This window comes from Mustelus asterias, chromosome 1 (genome assembly GCF_964213995.1).
Source record: "Mustelus asterias chromosome 1, sMusAst1.hap1.1, whole genome shotgun sequence".
Classification (NCBI taxonomy): Eukaryota; Metazoa; Chordata; class Chondrichthyes; order Carcharhiniformes; family Triakidae; genus Mustelus; species Mustelus asterias.
Window position 1 is genome coordinate 139,553,180 of NC_135801.1, and position 18,311 is coordinate 139,571,490.

At 44.5% G+C, this 18,311-nt stretch overlaps 1 protein-coding gene and 1 pseudogene across 6 annotated transcripts in view; one reads left to right on the plus strand and one right to left on the minus strand.

The window, feature by feature from the left end:
* Positions 1 to 1,851: 1,851 nt before the first annotated feature.
* LOC144501808 (U1 spliceosomal RNA) lies at positions 1,852 to 2,000 on the minus strand (annotated as a pseudogene).
* Positions 2,001 to 17,849: 15,849 nt separating this feature from the next.
* The window catches only part of atosb (atos homolog b), a 143,909-nt gene continuing 143,447 nt past the window's right edge, over positions 17,850 to 18,311 (plus strand). For 3 of the 6 annotated variants that reach the window (XM_078219476.1, XM_078219472.1, XM_078219475.1), the window contains exon 1: positions 17,850 to 18,007. The gene's annotated coding sequence lies outside the window, so the exon portion shown is untranslated. Of the gene's footprint in view, positions 18,008 to 18,094; positions 18,310 to 18,311 lie in introns of those variants that run through there. The other 3 variants (XM_078219478.1, XM_078219473.1, XM_078219474.1) reach the window with 3 other exon arrangements.

The window sequence follows — 18,311 nt, forward strand, 5'->3', positions numbered from 1 at the left end:
CTTGTGCTCTGTCATGGCTCAGGAATTTGAGCACATGAGTTCCTGCATTGAGAGAATGGCCACTCTCTTGGAGAACCATATGCAGCGTGGCTGCAGGAGCAACGCACTGACACACACAGAAAGAGTTGCGCCCTCTGTCACATGGAATGCTTTGTGCCGCTAGTGGTATGGAGAAGCAAGGAATGGATACAGCTTCATCCCAGCTGGTGGCCTCATCCATCTATCAATGACACCTTGAAATATTTGAGGCAGTTACAGAGGATGATGAGGGAGCCATCCCTCAGGGGACACAGGCATCATCTCTCACTTCCCAGGCCCCTACACTTGAAGACCCACCCCTGCAGAAAGGTCCTGAAACAGAGGCTGTCCCTACAATTATGCAGGCACAGCAACTTGTGGAGGATCCCCACAAGCACCTTCAAGATGAGCACAGAGGCTACAGGCATCCCAGCCAGATGTAGGAGGAGCAGGCTTCACATCTCTAATTGTCATTGAGAAGATGCTGGTGAGCCACTTTCTTGAATTGCTGCAGTCCATCTGGTGCAGGTACATCCAGAGTGCTATTAGAAAGGGCAACACATTCTGGCCTTCATATTGATCATTGATCAGTGGTTCATGCAGGCCTGGCCTCCCATAGATCTGGCAAATTTTGTTAGAACAAGTGCCAGGAAAATCACTTTTTTCACCTAAACTTACTGTCTCTCACTAGTCCCATTGGCTAATAAAAAGCACTCCACCAATGGCAGCATGATTTTCATAGATCTGAAACACGATGGCGTAATGGTATTGTCATTGGACTGGTAATCCAGAGACTTAGGGTAATGCTCTGGGGTTTGAATTCAATTAATTCTGAAATTACGAGTCTAATGATGACCATAGAAAAATTGTCGCCTGTGGAATACACAATGAACAGTAAGAATCTAGGAAGCACAAAGGACCAGAGGGACCTTGGGGTGAATGTCCATAGATCCCTGAAGGGAGCAGGACAGGTAGATAATGTGGTGAAGAAGACATATTGGATACTTGCCTTTATTCGCTGAAGCATAGAATTTCAGAATAGGGAGGTTATGATGGAGCTGTATAAAACGCTGGTTCGGTCACAGCTGGATTATTGTGTGCAGTTCTGGTTGCCACACTCTAAGAAGGATGTAGCTGCACTAGAAAGAGTGCAGAGGAGGTTCACCAGATGTTGCCCTGGTTGGAACGTTTCAGCTATGAAGAGAGGCTGGTTAAGTTGGGGATGTTTTCCTTACAGCAGAGAAGGCTGAGGGGGGACCTTATTGAGGTGTACAAAGTTATGAGAGACATAGATAGGGTAGATGGGGAGAAGGCAGAGGAGTGGTATGAGTTGAATTGCTCGTTTGGAGAACTGGTGCAGACACGATGGACCAAATTGAGTCCTTTTTCACTGTAGTAATTCTGTGATTCTGTGAGGTTCGTAGAAGGCTCAAAGATGTAGACTAATTGAATTGATGAGCTAAGAATGAAAAAGCGCATTTTAAATAGATAATTTTAAGATAGTGTACCGTGGAACAGAGAATATGCATGCACTGTAAATAGTGTCCAATTAGCAAAGACAGAAAAGTGGAAGAATTTGGCTGTAATTATGAACTATACATTGAAAGATTCAGGGAAGCCATTATAAACAGAGCTGTGAAATATGAAGATCAAAAGTACTTGATTAGAAATTGAATCAAGTTATGGCTCATTGCTGAGGCTACATTTAGAATAAATTTAATCAGTCCATCTTTGTCATACAGAAATAGGGACCGTAACTGAGGAAAGATTTATGACTTGACATGGTCCATATCTGCCATATGTTGAGAAGCACAAATAACGCAAAATATTTATCTTGGACCCTCCAATTTGCACAAATTTTGCAGTTGAATATCCTGCATTTGGGGACATTGCAGGCGTCAGCACACCCAGAGTGCACTGGGATAACCTCATCCTGGGAAAACAACCTCCTGATCTTTGACTCTCCCCTGCCAGGTAATTTGCACAGCTATGAAGCTGTACGGTAACACAACAGTTCCTACTCAAGTTGTGTACAATTCAGCCCCTTTAAGTTACCCTGATTTTATAGGGCATTGCAATGATGGGTTCTTGAATGGATAGATTGACCACTTCTGTGAAACATCAAACACTGCAATCAAATCAGTCCATACACACCTTGACCATGGCCATACACACTCGGGATGCCAACCTATCTTTATCTGGATTGGCATGGTGGCACAGTGGTTAACACTGCTGCCTCACAGTGCCAGGGACCCGGGTTCGATTCTTGACTTGGGTCATTGTCTGTGTGGAGTTTGCACATTCTCCCTGTGTCTGTGTGGGTTTTCTTCGGGTGCTCCGGTTTCCTCCCACAGTCCAAAGATGTGCAGGCTAGGTTGATTGGCCGCGCTAAAATTGCCCCTTAGTGTCCTGAGATGCGTAGATTCGAGGGATTAGCGGGTAAAATATGTAGGGATATGGGGGTAGGGCCTGGGTGGGATTGTGGTCGGTGCAGACTCGATGGGCCAAATGGCCTCTTTCTACACTGTAGGTTTTCTATGATTCTATGGTAGCAGTAAAGTGTGGCTGGCCCATGTGAAGGATGCTTCTGCTGAAGCCAGAGGGACTACAGATGAGCAGAAGGGAAGGGAAGAGTACATGCACAAAGATTTGAACATGGAAACATGAGAAAATTTTATATTGTGAAGTTTCCATTCTTTAGCAGAATCACATACTGTAAATTTTACTGTTTTGCACCACTTCCCTGTTTTACCCAGTCTCGGTCACTGGGTGACAATTTGCCTCTGAGCATGCTTCATGATGGTGCCACAGTGGTTAGAACTGCTGCTTTACAGCACCAGGGACCTGAGTTTGATTCCCAACTTGGATCATTGTCTGTGCGGAATCTGTATGTTCTCCCGTGTCTGCGTGGGTTTCCTCCAAGTGCTCCAGTTTCCTCCCACAGTCCAAAAGACATGCTGGTTAGGTGGATTGGGCCATGCTAAATTCTCCCTCAGTGTATCCGAACAGGTGCCCGAGTGTGGCGGCTAAGGCATTTTCACAGTAACTTCATTGCAATGTAAGCCTACTTGTGACTAATAAACGAACTTTAACTTTAATGATGAGGACCATTCGAGGGATATGTAAGAGGTGATTGTTTTTTATCTGACTTCTTCATGTCATTGACATTGATGGCAGCAGGGAAGTTTCAAAAAACAAATACTTCTGACATCAGTTCACTGTGCAACCTAAGTGAACCTTGTGTTAATAAGGGCATTCCAGACAGCAATGTAAGTAGGTGGTGCTTCATTTCCTTCATCACATTCCTCCTCATTGGCTTTCTCCTCCTCCTTAGAATTGTCCACTGAAGATCTGCACCCTGCATCTTGTATTTCCTGCAGGCCCAAGACATGCTGCTGGCTGCCACATGCAGAAGATCTGGCTAGCTTCATGAAGTGTATCTTCAGCATGCCAATGGCTTGTTTGATTAGGTATCTGGTGGTCATATAGCATTCACTGTTATGCTCTTGAGCTTCATTGGTTAAATTTGAAGTGTTTTCCAGCAACCATCCTTGAAATTTGTTCACAAGTCCAAAGAGGTCAGGCTCCTTGGACTGCCACAAAATAAAGCATCATGGCAGCTCCCTTGGATTTCGCACACCAGCTGCACATTGATAGAGTGCAAGCCTTTGCAGTTCATAAATGTTCCCGACTGTTCCCTGAATGTGTGATCCTGTGGAAAACCAGCTAGAGATAGAAACCTGAGTGCCCATGCTCATTCTGTCTGGCATCATTGCAGGCAAAGTTCACACAATTGCCAACCTCAGCAGGCAACCCATCAGTCACCTGTTTTATATGATTGTAGGCCGCCCCAACTCGGAGATCCTGGTTATGTCTTTGGCAGTGTCCTGAAAGGATCTGGAAGCAAAAAGATTGAAAGCAGTGGTCACTTTGACAGACACCAGCAGGGAGAAGGTCTTCTTCAAAGAGACTGTAGATGTTTGCCACCACTTGTCATGACAACCCCAAATCCTTCTGAAGCACCTCTGTTCTGACACATAAAGGAAACTGGGCATCTGCCTTTACACCCTGTGTTGCAGGTTGTACCTCCTGTGAGCTGCGCTGCTCTCCTGCACCTCTCTCTGATATAAAAATAAAGAAATCTGGTCATCATGACCTGTAAAGTCTACTCGATGTTTAGGGGGATGTTTGCAATGTCAAATATCTAATCATACCCAAAAGTGGAACAATGTGATCTTAATTAGATATTCATGTCCTTCATATTTATCGTCACACGCACCTCTGCAATCTTTTCAAAGGCTTGAAAATGCTTGATAAGACAAGGCCAGATACACATTATTTAGCTGCTTTATTTCACAGCAAATGAAGGTACAGAGCAATGGTCATAGGAACATAGGAATTAGGAGCAGAAGTAGGCAAATTCAGCCCTTCGAGCCTGCTCCGCTGTTCAATTTGATCATGGCTGATCTCTCCCTGGTCTCAAATCCACTTCCCCACCTGTTCCCCAAATCTCTTTATCCTTTTTTTTCTTAGAAATATATCTATCTCCCTCTTGAAACCATTCAACAATTCAGACTCCACCACGCTATGGGGCAGCTAGTTCCACAAATTTACCACCCTCTGCGAAAAGTAGTTCCTCCTCATCCCAGTTTTAAATCTACCACTTCTCAAACTATACCTGCGACCTCTTGTTCTAGATTGTCCCATAAGAGGAAACACTTGGTCTACATTTACTTCATCAATCCCTTTTAAAATGTTACATACTTCGATCAGATCCCCTCTCATCCTTCTAAACTCCAGCGAGTAAAAGCCCAAACTGTTTAATCTCTCCTCATACGTCAACCTGTTCATCCCCAGAATCAATCTAATGAACATCCTGATCAAGTTATGGTCAAACTTAGTTAATTCAAAGCACAACTTTTCTTAATTACATAATAACATGCTGCATTTCCCATTAGTGGATTGGCTCAATAGACAAACAATATGGACTAAATATTCCATTTGTCCTGTTTTCGGGTACAGGGGTGGGGAAGCATGTGCAACTCACATCTGTGCTGCCTCTTCACTAAGTGATTGTTTTGTTGGCCCAAGCAGGCTCCATGCTGCTGGCTGGCTAAGGTTTCAGCAGGAGGCCCAGCAGCATATGCTGATGGCATGCAGTGCAACTAACCTGTTCCTCATAAAGCCAGCTTGCTTCCCTTAAAGGTGAGCTGCGCTCATTAGAAGGAAGCTACTGCTGAATAACTGTACAGACAACGTCTGCAATAGAAACTGCGCAAATGAACACCAGGGAAGGAACAGGACTCTTAGGTTCACAGATACAATCCTTTGTGTTGGAGGTGGGCGGAAGAGAGGTCATGTTTCCAAGGACCACCCTCCAAAGGTAATGGGAGCAAGTGGTCAGCGAGGTCAATGCCCAGAGCCTGGCCCCGAGGACTTGACAGCAGTACTGCAAGAGGTTCAACGACCTCACATAGGTGGCAGGGCCAGTGAATGCTTCTTCACATGACACCCTCTATTCATCACACCACCAACCTTCCATGCTGCTTACCACACTGTCCTGCTCACCCTTTAGCAGTATCAAACAGCCAGGACACAGGCCTAACATTCAGATACTGCACCTCACTCTCACACTTTACAATGGTGCCTGCCTCACAGTTTGCTCCTAGTCCTACCCCACACCTCCTGCTACTCACCTGTGGTGGACACATCACCAAGATAGAGTGCACCACAATCACTGGCATTCTCTCTTGCAACGCAGGGTGATCCATAATGTCAGGAGAAAAGCAGAACTGGGAGGAGTTAAGGATACCTGTTTGTCCTGAGTTGTATGGAATAGTTGCTTCTTCACAACATTGGACTGACCACAGCAGTGCCCATGGCATCTGTCATCACTGAGAACATTTAAGATGATGGTATGACCTTGCCTTTAGCCCCTTTGCAACTCCTACCTCACCCTCATCCCGCTATATGGCATGATGTGCAAGCTGCATGGTATGATCATGGACTTCTTGCTTTCCACAGCAACCCCGCCCCTCCTCCCCCACCAACCCTCATCTCAGCTTTCCTTTTCTGATGACGCATTGTCACTTCATCTGACACTCGCAACCACCAGCTAAGATACTGGCACTGTGCATAGCTAAGTGGCTAATATAGAATTGGGATGTGAACGTGGTGAGTCATTGGACATGTTGACTACAACCAGGACAGAGAAATGGATTGTTTCTGTGACAGCTCATTAGATGATGAAGTTGCAAACAAGTTTAGCTGCAGGAGACTCAGAGGTAGGCATCGATTGGGTGGCATACAGGAACACACTGAGAATATGTGCACTGAGATACTTGGCGCATTGGCAGGTCTGTCGGGCACCCTTGTCACTCTTAAGGATCTCAAGTGTGGTATATGGCATCACACAGATAAGGGAGTTGATTCCTTTCAGCTTGGAAGTGGTGGTCAACTCCATGATAATACCAGAGTCTGTTGTCTGAAGTCTCATTTCTATTGCAGCATGGGAAGAAGCCATCCAACATCTGGGTGCTGCTGTTAAGTCATACTGAGGTCATGAAGTCCATGTTTGCTGCCATGCAGGGTCATTTCAATGCTGAAAGAAACAGCAGTCCAGCAACCTACCCTCCAACTGTAGGACTGTTGAGACATGTCCAATGGGGAGTGGTGCTAACTTTCCTTTACCGTACCTTCACACCCACACTGATTTTCCCTTAGAGGAATATGGATGAAGTGGTGGAAGGATTCACGAGTTGATTATCAGCCCTTGAACTGCGTTATAAAAGCTCCTTCTGTGGCCAACAAATCCTGGCATTGGATTTGAACTCGGAGATTCTGGTCCAGAGATCAGGGACGCTACCACTGTACCACAAGACCTCCTAGTGGAGTGATAGTGACACTGCGGTACGCAAACTTCCTCTCATCTCTGCGGATGGCAGCATCTGAGCTCTCACTGCTGCCTTGCTCTTGTTTATTTTACAATCACCATAAAGACCAATAACTTTAAGAAGAGATTAGAACTTCCAATTATTAGTTGAAATAATAATGGTGGGGAAATGACAGGGAGAGGAGATGATGGTGTAGTGATATCGTCACAAGCATAATGCTCTGGGGATCTGGGTTCAAATCCCATACGGCAGATCTGAATTCAATATAAATCTGGAATTAAAAGTCTAATGATGACCATTGTTGATTGTTCTTAAAACCCATCTGGTTCACTAATGCCCTTTATAGAATCCCTACAGTGCAGAAGGAGGTCATTTGGCTCATTGAGCCTGCACCACTAACAATCCCACCCAGACCTATCCCTGTAACCCCAGGTATTTACCCTGCAAATCCCCCTGACACTAAGGGGCAATTTAAAATGGCCAATTAACCTAACCTGCACATCTTTGGAGTGTAGGAGGAAACCGGAGCACCCAGAGGAAACCCATGTGAACACTGGAGAACATGCAAACTCCACACAGAAAATCAGCCGAGGCTGGAATTCAACCCTTGGTTCTGCACGTTCTGTCATTGAGCAGGTTAGTTTTGTTCTTGGGATTTTAAGGAAATATTTTGCATTCTGGACTTGGAAGTCATTTAACTACATATTTGTTCCTGTTCATGAAAACCTTTTCTAATTTTCCATTGCTTTTCAGATTCCAATGTACTATCAATTATCTACAGCAACCTTGCTACAGAAAGGTTTAGGTTTGATATGAAGCATCTTAATCAAATAGCTTTCATGCAGATAACATTGCACAAAGGTCAAGGCATAACAACTAACAGTTAATCGCCCTTAAAGTGGAAAATGTATTTTTTATTCCAGAGATTACAGGTAGGTGTAGAGACAAATAACCAAATCAGCTGTGTTGCCTTTCTGCTTTATATAACCTTGGACAGGACTGGAATCAAGTTTAAACAAAGACGAAGGTAATTCTGTCAATTCATTGCCAAATCTTTGCATTTCTAACATTTTAGGCCCACAAATAAGTAGACCTCTTGACATTGTGTTCCCTTTGAGTCATTGAGGAACCAGAGTCATAGAGGTTTACAGCATGGAAACTGGCCCTTTAGCCCAACTTGTCCATGCCGCCCTTTTTTTTTAAACCCCGAAGCTAGTCCCAATTGCCCGCATTTGGCCCATATCCCTCTCTACCCATCTTACCCATGTAACTGTCTAAATGCTTTTTAAAAGACAAAATTGTACCCGCCTCTACTACTACCTCTGGCAGCTTGTTCCAGACACTCACCATCCTCTGTGTGAAAAAATTGCCCCTCTGGACCCTTTTGTATCTCTCCCCTCTCACCTTAAACCTATGCCCTCTAGTTTTAGACTCCCCTACCTTTGGGAAAAGATGTTGACTATCGAGCTGATCTATGCACCTCATTATTTTATAGACCTCTATAAGATCACCCCTCAGCCTTCTACGCTCCAGAGAAAAAAGTCCCAGTCTATCCAGCCTCTCCTTATAACTCAAACCCATCAAGTCTGGGTAGCATCCTAGTAAATCCCGTCTGCACTCTTTCTAGTTTAATCATATCCTTTCTATAATCGGGTGACCAGAACTGTACACATTATTCCAAGTGTGGCCTTGGAATGGGCAGTTTTGATGATTGAACATGTATGAAGTTGGAAACTCATTGTTATGATATGGCAGATGGTAGATGACTGCCAAAATCCCAAAGGGAAACTTGAACAAGCTATCATAACTATTTGAAATTTGTATATAATGAGAATGTATATAAAGTCCGGAGAAGTAAATTTCAGACCACTTGTGAAGATTTTATAAATTAAATTTAAAAATTAATTCAAAATAAAAAGAAAAAAGAAAATAACACTTAAAGGCACAAGAACACCTTTACACAGTTAATAGTACATCCACCAACATTTCCTAGACGATTTTGAGTAAACTCAGGGCTAAACACCCTTTTGAAAAAAACAGTCCTCCTAGATTTTTTATTCCATTAAAATTTCCAATAGGCACTGCTGCTATGGGGGAAACTTAGACAGGCTTTTCCTCATCTCTCATATGATAGAAATGGTTCGATCAATCAGACGCAGCATGGATTCATGAGGGGAAAGTCGTGCTTGACGAACATGTTGGATTTTTATGAAGATGTGACGAGGGCGGTTGATGGAGGAGAACCGGTGGATGCGGTGTTTTTGGATTTCCAAAAGGCGTTTGATAAGGTGCCCCATAAAAGGCTGCTGAAGAAGATTAGGGCACACGGAGTTGGGGGTAGTGTGTTAAAGTGGATTGGGGACTGGCTATCCGACAGGAAGCAAAGAGTCGGAATAAATGGGTGTTTTTCCGGTTGGAGGAAGGTAACTAGTGGCGTGCCGCAGGGATCGGTACTCGGGCCGCAACTGTTTACCATTTATATAGATGATCTGGAGAGGGGACGGAGTGTAGGGTAACGAAGTTTGCAGACGACACAAAGATAAGTGGAAAAGTGAATCGTGTGGAGGACGGAGAAGATCTGCAGAGAGATTTGGACAGGCTGAGTGAGTGGGCGAGGATATGGCAAATGGAGTATAACGTTGAGAAATGCGAGGTTATACACTTTGGAGGAAATAATAACAAATGGGATTACTATCTCAATAGAAACAAATTAAAACATGCTACCGTGCAAAGGGACCTGGGGGTCCTTGTGCATGAGACGCAAAAGCCCAGTCTGCAGGTACAACAGGTGATCAAGAAGGCAAATGGGATGTTGGCCTATATTGCGAGGGGGATAGAATATAAAAGCAGGGATGTCTTGATGCACCTGTACAGGGCATTGGTGAGGCCGCAGCTGGAATACTGTGTGCAGTATTGGTCCCCTTATATGAGGAAGGATATATTGGCATTGGAGGGAGTGCAGAGAAGGTTCACCAGGTTGATACCGGAGATGAGGGGTTTGGATTATGAGGAGAGGCTGAGGAGATTGGGTTTGTACTCGTTGGAGTTTAGAAGGATGAGGGGGGATCTTATGGAGACTTATAAGATAATGCGGGGGCTGGATAGGGTGGAGGCGGAGAGATTCTTTCCACTTAGTAAGGAAGTTAAAACTAGAGGACACAGCCTCAAAATAAAGGGGGGTCGGTTTAAGACAGAGTTGAGGAGGAACTTCTTCTCCCAGAGGGTGGTGAATCTCTGGAATTCTCTGCCCACTGAGGTGGTGGAGGCTACCTCGCTGAATATGTTTAAAGCGCGGATGGACGGATTCCTGAGCGGTAAGGGAATTAAGGGTTATGGGGATCAGGCGGGTAAGTGGTACTGATCCACGTCAGATCAGCCATGATCTTATTGAATGGCGGGGCAGGCTCGAGGGGCTAGATGGCCTACTCCTGCTCCTATTTCTTATGTTCTTATGTTCTTATGATAGTGAGAAGCCACAGCTTGTCTCAAAAGCCTTGCAGACAAAAACACATTTCTCTGAGGGTGGCAACAACTAGTTTTCATAACTCTGTCGCCAGCACACGCTGTCTTGTCAAGATCTCATAGCCACATCACTAACAGTCTTCAATTTCTCTTTAAATACGTTTGTTTCCTTTGATCTTTCACTCTATTGTTTCTACAGTCCTTTAGAAGTTCCTCTTCCCAGAATTTACCGATCTTTTGAGTTACTTTATGACTATTTTATAAAAGTAAACCTATTACTTTGCCTCACACAATACGATCTCCTATTTTTATACGTTCCTTCTGAATACAACAGTTAATTGTAAATCACTTTCCTTATCTACCCAACATAAATTTCTATTCATGCCACACCCCGGCACTCCATTTTAGCTCTGTTCATTTCCCCTTCTGCCACTTGCTTTCACACATACCCCTTATCGATGTTTTGACCCTTGCAGTCTAACTCTCTTCAGTTTAATTAAACTAATCACAGCCATACTCACAGACACAAGCCTTAGTTTATTTATTTACTTTTATTAGTTTCACAAGTAGGCTTGTATTAACACTGCAATGAAGTTGTGAAAATCCCATAGTCACCATACTCGGTGCCTGTATGGGTACGCTGAGGGAGAATTTAGCATGGCCAATGCACCTATTCCGCTCGTCTTTTGGGCTGTGGAAGGAAACCGGAACACCTGGAGGAAATCCATGCAGAGATCGGGAGAACGTGCAGACGCCACACAGACAGTGACCCAAGCCAGGAATCAAACCCTGGTCCCTGGTGCTGTGTGGCAACAATGCTAACCACTGTGCCACCGTGCCGCCTGTTTCATAGTATGTTGCAGTGATGCTGAAAAAATATTGAGAAATATTTTTCCTCAACTCATCTTGGGATCAAATGTGAGATGAAGGTTGCAAACCTTCATTAAGTATGGAAAATGTTTAGAATAAGTGATTCTTAATAATGCTAAATAATACAACAGTTTTTTTTTAGTTGAGGAAGATGGGTGCAAATTAATATGAACTTTAGTTTTAGATTTCTTGGCTCTTGCTATATTTAACACAAGATAAACAAATATGACTCACCCAAGGTTGTGAACAGACTGATTCAACCTCAGACTGTTGCCAGGGAGAGGGACGCAGGTGGAAGTTGGAGAATGGAGTTCGGACCAGGGACCAGAAACAACAGCTTCAATTGTCCCAAGATTTAATTAGATGAGATTACTGCTGATCCAGTACTGGATATCAAATAAGCAGTTTGATAATTTAGCAGTGGTGGAGAAGTCAAAAGCGGTGACGTGAGGTAGAGCTGGGTGTCGTCAATGTACATGTAAAACCTAATGCTATGCCTTTAGATGATGTCGCTGAGAGGTAACATCTAAATAGGATTTAGGAAGGGGCTGAGGATTGGTCATTGGGAAACAACAGATGAAATCATGCAGGAGAATGAAGACAAGCCATTGCAAGTGATTTTCTTCCTGTGGTTAGATAGATAAGAATGGAGCCAGGTAGAGTAGTGCTGCTCAGCTGGATAACAGCAGAGAGGTGTTGGAGGAGGCTGGTGTGGTCAACCATGTCAAAGGTTGTAGACAGCTCAAGAAGGACATGGAAGAAAAGTCTGCCTTTGTCATAGTCACATTGGATATAATTTGTTACATTTGTGACAGAAGAGAGGAAGGGATACGCAACACCATTGGAAAGAACTACAGAGGTTTAAAGCTGCTTATGGTCTTAAATGGGTGAGTCATATTTGTTCAGCCTGTGTTAAATATAGCAAAAGGCAAGAAATCTACAACTAAAGTTCAGATTAATTTGCATCCATCTTCCTCAACTAAAAGAAACGCTGTATTATTTAGCATTATTAAGAATCACTTATTCTAAACATTTTCCACACTTAATGGAACATTCCTTTCAGAATTTGCTTTTCTTAAGTTTTCTTCTAATCATTTTTCACCTACACAAATACAAAGAAATGTAGTGTAACAGTTTGAACAGATTCTAAATTATAAATGAAAATTAATGACATTTGTCACATTTAAATTCTTATATTTACCAAGTATACAAATGCTTGGATTTATTATTTTCCAGCTACTTCTGAAATATTCAGAATGTTGAAATTTGACCTTGTTTTGAACAAGATTTTACTCAGCACCACTTCCAAAATGGACTCTTCTCTGTGTTGCTTTGAATCATTTTGAAGTCCTTTGTTCACATTCAATTTCATGCCCCATGAACATTTGGAACCCTTTTGATTTCCAGCCCCAGTCTATTTCAAAGGAGGGATTAGTTCAGACATCCAACAGCTAGTGTATTACCTTGTTAAAGCTTTTTGACTGACTAGTCCAGGCTATTTCAAAGGAATCTCAGCAGGTTTGATTCGAAACGTTGGCTCTATTTTCTCTCCGCAGATGCTGTCAGATCTGCTGACCTCTGATGAAGGGTCATCCTGACTCGAAACATTGACTCTATTCTCTCTCCACAGATGCTGCCAGCCCTGAGATTTTCCAGTATTTTCTGTTTTTGTTTCAGATTCCAGCATCCGTTGTATTTTCCTTCTATTTCAAAGGAGGGGTTAGTTTTGTCAATACAATCACTTCACATTCTATTAACTTTTATGAGCCTATTTGAAAGGACAGTTTAGCTCTGTTTGTTAGCACAGCACTTTCATGTTCCATTAATTCTGAAGTGCTTCCTCTTTTGAGCAGGTGAACAGTCTGATCACAGTTCATTCATTCCAGGTTGGCACTGCCACTGCCAAGGAGTGGGCCTGAAGGGGTGGGGCCTTTCGCGACCCCAGAGCAAAGTGTCAGTTATCTGGGGAGGGATGATTCTGGTGATGGGGAGCTTGGACCAAGCTGATGCCTGTGTGGTGTTTGGGGGGGGTGGCGTGATCAAGGAATCTGGTGGTGGGAGAGAGGTTTCCCCTCTGTGCTGAAGGGTTGGGGTGCCCCTTGTCTGTGGGGGCTCACGATGTTCTTGGAAGAGTGAGGCCTATCACTTTACTCTGAGATTAGAGCGCCCTTTAGAAAAGGCACTCTATTCTCTGAGGAACCTGACAAATCAGCCTGTTTAAGCCGTGTACCTATCAATGCTGGGCAAATCACATTCCCCCCTCCAAAAAATGAATAAATGTGGGTGGATTGTGATCAGAATTTCGCCCACCTACCTGACGCTTTTCTTGGGTGGATTTTTTGGGTGAATTGCATTCTATGTCTCATTGCATGACACTAGGTCTAAAATGGGTTGTTCCCTAGTTGGTTCCACAACATAAACATATATATATGTATGCATGGGCATCACTGGCTGGCCAGCATTTATTGCCTAAACCTAGTTGCCCTTGAGAAGGTGGTGGTGAGCCGTTTTCTTGAATCATTGCAGCCCACGGACTGTGGGTTGACCCACAATGCCGTTAGGGTGGGACTTCCAGGATTTTGACCCAGCAACTGTGAAGCAACGGCGATATTTTTCCAAATCAAGATGGTGAGTAGCTTGGAGGGTGGTGGTGGTGGTGTTCCCATGTATCTGCTGCCCTTGTCCTTCTAGCTGGAATTGGTCGTGGGTTTGAAAGGTGCTGTCTAAGGATCTTTGGTGAATTGCTGCAGTGCATCTTGTAGATAGTACGCACTGCTGCTACTGAGCGTCGGTGGTGGAGGGAGTGAATGTTCGTAGATGTGGTGCCAATCAAGCGGGCTGCTTTGTCCTGGATGGTGCCAAGCTTCTTGAGTGTTATCTTGAATACATTCCATGAACTTTGACACCATACTATTACCATTACTCCACACTATTGCTATTATGTGGCTTAGTTGATCATATTCTTTGGAGGAGATGGTGGCGTAGCAGTAATGTCACTAGACTTTTAAAAAATCATTTACGGGACATGGGTGTCGCTAGATAGGCCAGCATTTATTGCCCATCCCTGGTTGCCCCTGAGAAGGTGGTGGTGAGCTGCGCCTTTGAACTGCTGCAGTCCCTGAGTGTGGGTACTGTGATGCTACTGTGCCTTTAAGAAATGTATTTTAATTATGTTCTATGCACAAGGTTTTTCAAGCAGACCTGGCCTTCTGTTTTGGCACTGTGCCGTCTGTACCGATAATGTTTATGGTTGCTGAAGCAGTATAATGAGCATCTTGTTTATTTTTAATGTGGTCTAATGCAAAGTCCTAGAGTTTTATGACCCTTTTTGAATTGTTGGGGGAAGAATGGTTGACAGGTCAGGTGGTTCCTTGGGACAGTTTTGTTTCACAGGGTAAATCCAAGGGTTAGTTTCATGTTTGTTTGAAGCTTTTTGACTGCAAGTTGATTGCAGTGTTTTTGTGTCTCTCTCTCCCTGGTGCTGGAAATTCTGCTGCCAGTGGCTGGCTGGCAAGCTAGAAGACGGAGGCAAGTTGGTGTCTCTGGGCAAAGTTTTCTGGCTGCACTCATGCCAAGACCAAAACCTCCTGCCCGACTTCAACTGACCTTTGTATGGTCCACCCACGCCCACTACGATTCCCTTGACAGGGGGGACAGAGAACTTCTGTCCTCTGTCTTTCGAAGTGTGCTGAATGTTCCAGATCCGGAAGGCCCCAGTGTTTTCAATTCAACATCCAAAGGAGTAATCCAGGGGTTGGAAAGCTGCAAGATTCAGCATCATGTCAGCATACTTGCTTTCTGTGCTAGGCCTAAGCTTATATAGGGATATTTGGCTGGAACAGTATATTTAGCTGTTAAGGTTTATAAAACATAATGGTTGTTTTTTTCTTGTTTGTAATTGGTATAACTACATGTACGTTTTGTAGCTTCTTGCTCTCACATTATCACAGGCTTACAAAAAAGGGCTATCAGGAAGTTGGAATTATATCAGTGTTAAAAATTATTGGCCAGTTTTTGCATGCTTTACAGATGGATTTGCATTCTCTGTCTCAACTTTTAACTCCCCACCCAGCAATAAAACAGAGAAGAGTGATACAATTGGGCAACTCCAGCAATAATTGAGTCCATGTGCTTCAATATTGAAATTCCTTAGGTTGTTTTTTCAGCAGCAAAACCTAACTCTGTGACATCTGTGACTCACTTGGTGTAGCACTCTCGCCTGAGTCAGGTGGTTGTGGAATAAAGTCCCACTTCAGTGCGGTATTGTCGGATTGCAGCACTGTTGTAGGTGGCATCACTTGGTGTAGCACTCTCGCCTGAGTCAGGTGGTTGTGGAATAAAGTCCCACTTCAGTGCGGTATTGTCGGATTGCAGCACTGTTGTAGGTGGCATCTCTCAGATGAGAAGTTAAAGTGAGGGTCTGTTTGATCTCTGGAATGGAAACAGTCACACAGCATTATTTTGAAGAAGAGCAGCTTTAAAGTTAAATTTTAGCTGGGGTGTTATCCCAAATACAAAAGCAAAATACAGTGGACCTGGAAATCCAAAACAACAGAAGATGAATCATAGAATTGTTAACAGTGCAGAAGGAAGCCATTGTGTCTGCCCCAGCTTGCTGAATGAGCAAAGTTATTCAAATTCTCCTGCGTTCTCCCTATAACCCTGAACAGTCTTCACCTTCAAAAAACAGTCTAAGTTCCTTTTGAATGCCTTGATTGAACCTGCCTCCACCACATTCTTAAACAGTGCATTCCAGACCTTAACCACTCGCTGTATGAAAATGTTTTTTTCTCAAATCGCTTTTGCTTCTTTTATTATTTTAAATCCACGCCATCTCTTTCTTGATCCTTTCAGGATCCTACTCAGTCCAGACCCCTCACGATTTTGAATGCCTCTATCAAATCTTCTGTCAGCCTTCTCTTCTCAAAGGAAAACAGTCCTCAGACAGACAGCAGCAATTCAAGAAGGCAGCTCACCGCCATCTTCTCAAGGACAATTAGGGATGGGAAATAAATGCTGGTCTAGCCACCCACATCCCACACCCACATCCCATGAATACATTTTAAAAAAGCTTTAATCTTTCTTCATGCCTGTTTTTTGTGAACCTTTTCTGCACTCTCTCCGATGTCTTTACATCCTCCCTAAAGTGTGGTGCCTAGAAATAGATGCAATACTCCAGCTGAGGCCAAACCATTGTCCTTTAAAAGTTCAACATAACCTCCTAGCTGTTATACCTTATGCCAATATTAACAAATCATAGGACACTGTGTGCTTTATTAACCACGCTCTCAACTTGTCCTGCTACCTTCAATGACATATGCACATATATACCTAGGTCCCTCTTCTCCTGCAACTCCTTTAGCATTATACTCCCTATTTTATACCAGCTCTTCATGTTCTTCCAACAAAATGAATCAATTACATTTCTCCACATTGAACTTTATCTGCCACCTGTTCACCCACTCCACCAACTTGTCCATGTCTCCTTGAAGTTGTACACTATCCTCCTCACAGTCCACAATGCTGTCAAATTCCATGTCATCCGCGAATTTTGAAATTGTGCCCTAGGTTTTGGTGCAAACACTCAGCTGGTTTGACAGAATCTGTGAAGAGAGAAACAGCTAAAATTTCCAGTCAGAGACCATTCATCAGTAATGGGAGTTATCCCCAATGCCCTGACTTTATCCTACAATCAACATCTCTAAAAAAGATTATCTTGTCATCATCACATTGCTGTGGGCGCATTGGCTTCCAGGTTGTCCACATTACAAATCAATTGGGCTTCAAAAGTACTTTGATAAAAGCACATTTCTGCAGACGTTGGAATCTGAAACACAAACAGAAAATGCTGGAACATCTCAGCAAGTCCGACAGCATCTGTGGAGAGAGAATAGAGTCAGCGTTTTGAGTCTAGATGACGCGCTGATGAAGAGTCATCCAGACTCGAAACTTTAGCTCTGTTCTCTCTCCACAGATGCTGTCGAACCTGCTAAGATTTTCCAGCATTTCCTGTTTTGGTTCAAAAGTACTTGATTGGCTGTAAAGTACTTTGGGATGCCCAGCGAATGTGACAGGTGCTATGTAATTGCAAATCCTACAAAACAGCATCTGCTCATTCACTTCACTGCTAACAGGCACGGTGGCACACTGTACCCGAATAGGCACAGGGAATGTGGTGACTAGGGGATTTTCATAGTAACTTCATTGCAGTGTTAATGTCAGCCTACTTGCAACAATAAACTTTACAATAACTTTCAAATCACCCGCTCTCCCCACAGGGTGAAAAGGTGTGAAGCAATGTGCGGCAGTTGCTGCGCTCTCCCATTGGGGCGGTGAAGTGCTTCAGACTGTCGCCCTCTTCCACCCAGTTGACTGGCGGCTCACCTCCCCCTCCCCCTCACGTGCTCCGCCGCCGCGCCCCGCCCCGCCCCGAGACGGAGCACGTGCACCGGGTCCTGGCCGGTCTGTGACGTCGGGTGATTGACAGACAACCCCCCCTGAAAGGACGCGCGCGTGCGCGCCCGACGTCCCAACTCCTCCGCGTGGAGATGCAAATGAGGGAGTGGGGACGGTCCAATCGCCTTGCAGCTCGGGAGGGGGCGTGGTGGGGCGGGGCGGCGCGCGAGCCCAGCACGGTCGCCTGACAACAGGCCGGAAGGAATGCATGTGTACGGAAGCCAGTGTGGGTCAAGCGGGGCCGCTCAGGAGCTCTGGGGGTTTGTTTGTACCGCGGTGGAGGAGCAGAGTGTCTGGCTGTCTGAGAGGTAGGGGCGGCTCGGCTGGGCTGGGCTGGGCGGTGGGTGCTGAGGTTAGCTTGGTGCCGGCTGTTGGGAGGAGGGGGGGGGAGAGGCAGGGGTAGAGAGGGGCGGGCGTTCCTCACTGTCTTGTTTTCCCAGCTGCTTGAACCCGGCTGCTGGTGGTTAGTTTCAGGAAGGAGTTAAACTCCCGACTTGCCGCAACAGATCAGCTGTGAGCAGTGAGTGAGTGAGTGCTGCTGCTGCTCGGTGGAGGTATGAGCCGTGTGTCTGGCAGGGAGGGGGTTTGTCTGTCAGCTCGCCGCCTGAAGGT